Below are 6011 nucleotides of genomic sequence, written 5' to 3' on the forward strand. Positions count from 1 at the left end.
CTCCTGAAAACTTCTGTATACTTCCGAATAACCAATACTATCTGTTAACATTGGGTAAAGCTCATAACTTTTAGCCCTCCCTCTGGGTACTTCGGAGGATTAAGTCATCCTAAAAGACATATTTATCATATTTTCGAACATGCTGAACAAAATGGCTATCTCAAAATTTTGATCGGGTGACTTTGGGAAAAAAATAAGCGTGGGAGGGGGCCTAGTTGCCCTCCATTTTTTTTTTATCACTTAAAAAGGGCACTAGAACTTTTAATTTCCGTTCCAATGAGCCCTCCCACGATATTCTAGGACCACTGGGTCGATACGATCACCCCTGGGAAAAAAAAAAAAAATAAAAAAAAATAAACACGCATCCGTGATCTTTCTTCTGGCAAAAAATGTAAAATTCCACATTTTTGTAGATAGGAGCTTGAAACCTCTACAGTAGGGTTCTCTGATACGCTGAATATGATGGTGTGATTTTCATTAAGGTTCTATTACTTTTAGGGGTCTTTCCCCCTTTTTATGAAAATCAGCCAAATTTTCTCAGGCGCGTAACTTTTGATTGGTAGCACTAAACTTGATGAAAGTTATATATTTGAAATCAGCATTGAAATCTGATCCTTTTGATATATCTATTGGTATCAAAAACCCGTTTTCTAGAGTTTCGGTTACCATTGAGCCGGGTCGCTCCTTACTTATCCTTTAGTAGACTAATGCTAGATAGTACGGCAAGGAGTATTGCGACCATGATCAGAAGCAATTTAGGTCTTATATTCAAAAGTCTTAATTGTCTTAATAGTAAAAGTCTTAATTCAAAAGTCTATATTCAAAAGTCTTAATAAAACGTTTTAATTGTGTATGATCAGAGACCAAATTTACGTCTAAAGCACAAAAGCCGACATTTTTAAAAGGAAAAATTGATCCTGTCTTATTATTTGCAGTAAACTGTATATTATTCATTTCAAGTGTTTTGCAACATCTGCGAATGGTGACAATTTGGGGTGGCTTATCTGTGCTAATCCCATCCTCTTTTTCGCTATACGTCCCAAGTTGAGTTTGGGATCCCACAAGGGTCAGTTCTAGCAGCAATTCTGTTCTTAATTTGTGTTAATAATATTGTTTTTCGGTTATGAACCATGAACAAATAGCTTGCTGTCATCCATGTCACCCCAAATCTTTCCATGTCCACAAATGTACATCTCCATCAACTGGTAACGACATTCTGATTCCCTTCGCTGACAACAGTGCCCTTGACACTACTGTCGGAACAAAGCGTGGGATCTTTATTAGGTTGAGTGTTTTATCTGAGAGAGTAATTAGGTGGTTCGATGCCCATTGCCTGGCATATAATGCTGCCAAATTTTTTATTTTTTTTTGCGGATTTTTCAGGTTTGCTCCTAACTTTCAGAAATCCATGTTTCAATGGATTTTCTCCGTAGACCTAGTGATGAATGTGTTCAGTTCCTGTGTATTTTTCTTGACTCATAGTTTAATTCAGTCTTACATCACTTATTGCCCCACTAGATTACTTACTTAGACTTAGGTCTTTCCACGCCGGCTGGCGCATAAGGGGACAACGGTGCCTCTCCATGATGATATATCTTGTGCTTTTGACCAAAGTTCTTTGAGCGATGATCTCAAAAGCGCGGCATCCTTCTTAAGGCATTTTCCCAGTGTTGTCTTCTGATACCAGAAGAAACCCAACACCACACATAGTGGGGTAGGCGGCCCTCACCCATCCGCACCATGTGACCCCAATATCGCCATCGGTTAGTCCCGACTATTTCGATCACGAGCGGCTGTTTTGTTTTTTCACGTATAGAGGCGTTGGTGAGCTTATCAGTTCACTGGATACCAAGGATACGCCTAAGACAGATGTTCTCAAAACCCTGGATTCGCTGTTCCAGCTGCTTAGTCAACGCCCAAGATTCGCTGCCGTACATTAGTACGGAGAGGACGTTACTATTGAAAAGCCGGAGCTTGAGCTTTAGGTAATATGCTGGATTCCTCCATAAATTTCTTAGTTTATTGAAGGCGCATCCTGCGCATGTAATCCGTGTGGTAATTTCCCGCTCAAGGTAGGATATTGACGCTGTTTCGCATGACCTTTGTTTTCCTTGTAAATGGTTGTATACATTTTCATCTCTTCTGATACCACTCTCTAGGGCATATGACAAAGTAGGGAATCTTATCCTTGATACAACCAGTTCTATTAATAAGCCATTGCTCTATTTGTATTCACTTAAAATTGTTTCATGTGTGCCTTTTGTTTTTTCATTTGTGCCTTTTGTCACTCTCTAGGGCATATGAAAAAGTAGGGAATCTTATCCTTGATACTAACAGTTCTATTAATAAGCCATTGCTCGATTTGAATTCACTTAAAATTGTTTCATGTGTGCCTTTTGTTTTTTCTTTAGTTACACTATAGCCCTTAAAGCTTTCCTTTAGCGCTTAAAACTAGACCGTCTTTTGTCAATAAACATACCACATAGTATCTTCGTAACTATAGTAATATTCGGATTCCTTTCAGTCCATCAATCAGATCACCTCCGTGAGTGCTTCAACCCCAGGGTTTTAACCCCGTGACTGCTTATCAGTCTGCCAGGAATACTTGACATCAGTACCTCAGAAAGTGATATTACCTTATTACCCCAGGCAATACCTCAGAAAGTGAAATTCGTTTCGTGCCTTTAAAAGGATTTTAAAAACATTTTTATCTCTTTTTTACGTCCACATGCGGTTGATGTCTCTTGTCCAAGTTGGAATTAGGGGTTGATTTGAGAAATCTGCAAGGCAATTGGCACTGGCTTGGTTACAGTGGGTAGACACTTGTGGGTGGTGTTTTTTCTTTCTCTCCTTTTATTGCCAATTGTTTTGTTTTTCTTTTATTTCTCTCCTTTTATCGCCTATTGTTTTGTTCTTCTTTTCTTTCTTCCCACACTCCCTGTCATAGAGCCTTGCATGGATATAATATGGATATATATAATATATATATATATATATATATATATATATATATATATATATATATATATATATATATATATATATATATATATATATATATATATATATATATATATATATGTGTGTGTGTGTGTGTTAGGGGAATAACTGGAAATAGTATGCTTAATCAGTCCCATGGTTGAACTAGCCACAGCAGCAGACCTCTTAGCATGAGTGCTGAATTTTCCCTTGTTCTCAATTGTGATACCAAGATCCTACTCATTATTTACAGAGGAGAGTGAATGGCCTAAGAAAAAACAAGAACAGCAAGGATTCAGTTTGCCAAAGTGAATGATATGACACTTGGCAACATTGAATTCAAAAAAGCCAGGCCTCAGCCCATTGACCCAGCAGTTGAAGATTATTTTGTAGCAGGGCATGGTTTTCGCAGGACGAAGCTGGTCCAAGAGACTTCAGGTCATCTGCATAAAAAGTTGATTTACTGCTGATAAAGGACGGAGCATCATTGATGAAGATATTAAATATTGTGCTGAATCCAAAATTATTCCATGAGAAACCTCACTCAAAACAAGCATAGAGGAAGAAAGAATACAATTACCAGAGTCATCAAATAACTGGACACATTGAGATTGCAATAAAGAAAATCAAGGATCCAGAGCAGGGATTTCTGTTCAAGCTTGACTGCACATAATTTAATTTCAAGTTGCTTGTTATACACTTTGTCAAAAGCTTTAGAAAAGTCAAACAAAATCATGTCAGCAGGCACCCCCATATCAAGCAACTTGGTGATGTGACCATACAATTCAGGGAGATTTTCAGAAAATACAGATAATAAAAGTCTAAATAATAAATATATATAAACCAAAATTGAGGACCAAAGAAAAACAATTGAGCAAAATTTTAAATATTTTATAATAACCTTAAAAAAAAAAAAAAAATATTAAATTTAAAGAATTTAGAAGAATGTTTATTAATTTTGAAAATATATTAATATGGATTAAAAATAAAAATCAAAGTTGTTGTTGAGAGGTGGTGTAAGCTTTATGCCACTGGAGAATAATCATTACAGGCCATACCTGCCTTGTGGTCACCATTACCAAGTGTACTTCAATTGCATCTATCCAGCAGACCTCTCTTAGGGTGTGGTACTGGGTCCTAATGTGGTGACTTCATTCTATATAAGAGCAATTGCTGTGGCTATGATTGTATCTAAGTCCCTCTTAACAGGGCCAGACATAGCCCCAGGCTATATCTGGCTATAAAAATGTTTCCCCCCTTTTTTTTTTTTTTAATTAGCCTGAATTGAGGTCAAGAACCAACTATTGATGAGAAATAAGCCAAAAAGATTAAGAAAATCCCATAAAATCGGCAGAATTATGCATAAAACCTAGGGCTACATCTGGCCCCTTTAGGGAGAGGGGACTAGGAAGCAATTGTGATAGCAGCAATTACTATATATGGGCAGAGCACTTTATCTTTCTCGTATGCGATTTGACTTACCAAATTCAAGGTACAGAAAAATTTAAACCACTAGATCACGTGGAAGAAAAGAAAAACTTCCAGGATAAAGCCGCACTATTTTTGGATTTAACTTTAAAATGATATTAACAAAGCTGGAGAGAAGGCAATACTTATCCTGTTTTAGGCAGCAGAAAATGAAACAAGTCTTGATCAGGTTTGCTACAGGAAAATCCTCAAAAAAGTTGGAAGTTGTGGGAAGCAAAAACACTCCCACAAACAAGTGATGCTTGAACTTGCAAATCACTTGGAACGTCCTTCCAAGTCCAGGTGTGGAAAAATATTGAGTGTCAATTGGATCCTTTAGTAGACTAATGCTAGATAGTACGCCAAGGAGTATTGCGACCATGATCAGAAGCAATTTAGGTCTTATATTCAAAAGTCTAATCTATCGTTTGAAATATATTCAAATGTATACACAAATGCAAAAACCAAAATTGGAAAATGGATAAGGGTGTAATCTGGATTGCTTAATTTTGGCATTTATCTCAAAAAGTCTTTCGGGAGAGCGGGAAATTTAAAAAAAGGGTACTGTTTCAAAAGAACGTAAGAACAGGCAAATGAAAAATAAAGAAAAGTATTACGAAATCATAAAAATTTTAATATTTCAGGATGGATATTTGAAGCCTGTACCATGCTTATGAGTCTAGTTTCGAGTATATAAGCACTTAGTTTAATTAGGGCCGCTCCGAAGCTTCTTTTCATTGGGAGGGGAGGGGGAAGATTTTACCAAATTTTCTATTATGTATACTAAGTTTCGACCCCTCCCCCTACAAATAATTGACTTTCAGACAAGCTATGATATCTACGGATCGCACAAAAAGTGTAAAATCATAATTAGAAAGAAATTTCCCGAGTTCTGGATCCTTTTGACTTTTGAGCTAGTTGATTAAAGTCATGATCAATCAGTTCCACAGGTTAGTGTCAGGTGGTGATCAAGTTGTTCCTCATTCATCGTAGACCTGAGAATAGTTTTCCCATGCTGTCACTAGTCGTCTTGCCTTCTTACCTTACGCTTTTCATTTCACCTTACATTGCGCTTACCAAAATTGGAGGGGATTTGAAGCCCACCTGTGCTTACAGGTCTATGTGTATTTAGGGGTATTCCGAAGCCTCTTTTCACTGGGGGGGGGGGGGGGGAAGTAAGTTCATACGTTTTATCAAAACTTTATACCGTTTATACTAAATTTTCCCCACCCTCCAAAAAAGAAGACTGGCCCTTATGTGACGAGTAATATCTGTTATATATTGTACATATTATCAAATGTGTAAAGCCATAATTAGAGAGAAATTTCCTGAGTTCTCGCTCCTTTGCAATTTTGATCTATTTGAGAAAAATTACACTGGTCCAACAAATCAGTTCCACGGCCTAGTATTAGCGGGTGACCAGGTTGTTCCTCATTCATTGCAGATCTAAGAAAAGTTTTCACCAGCTTGAGCTCATAGCCGTGTTCCCAGCTCACCTTACGCTATTAATTCCAGAATATACTAATTATCCTGATTATGTAATTGGTACTGGGCTTCTACTATTA

Source organism: Artemia sp. Qi Xiang Cuo, chromosome 4 (genome assembly GCF_049724085.1).
Source record: "Artemia sp. Qi Xiang Cuo chromosome 4, ASM4972408v1, whole genome shotgun sequence".
Lineage (NCBI taxonomy): Eukaryota > Metazoa > Arthropoda > Branchiopoda > Anostraca > Artemiidae > Artemia > Artemia sp. Qi Xiang Cuo.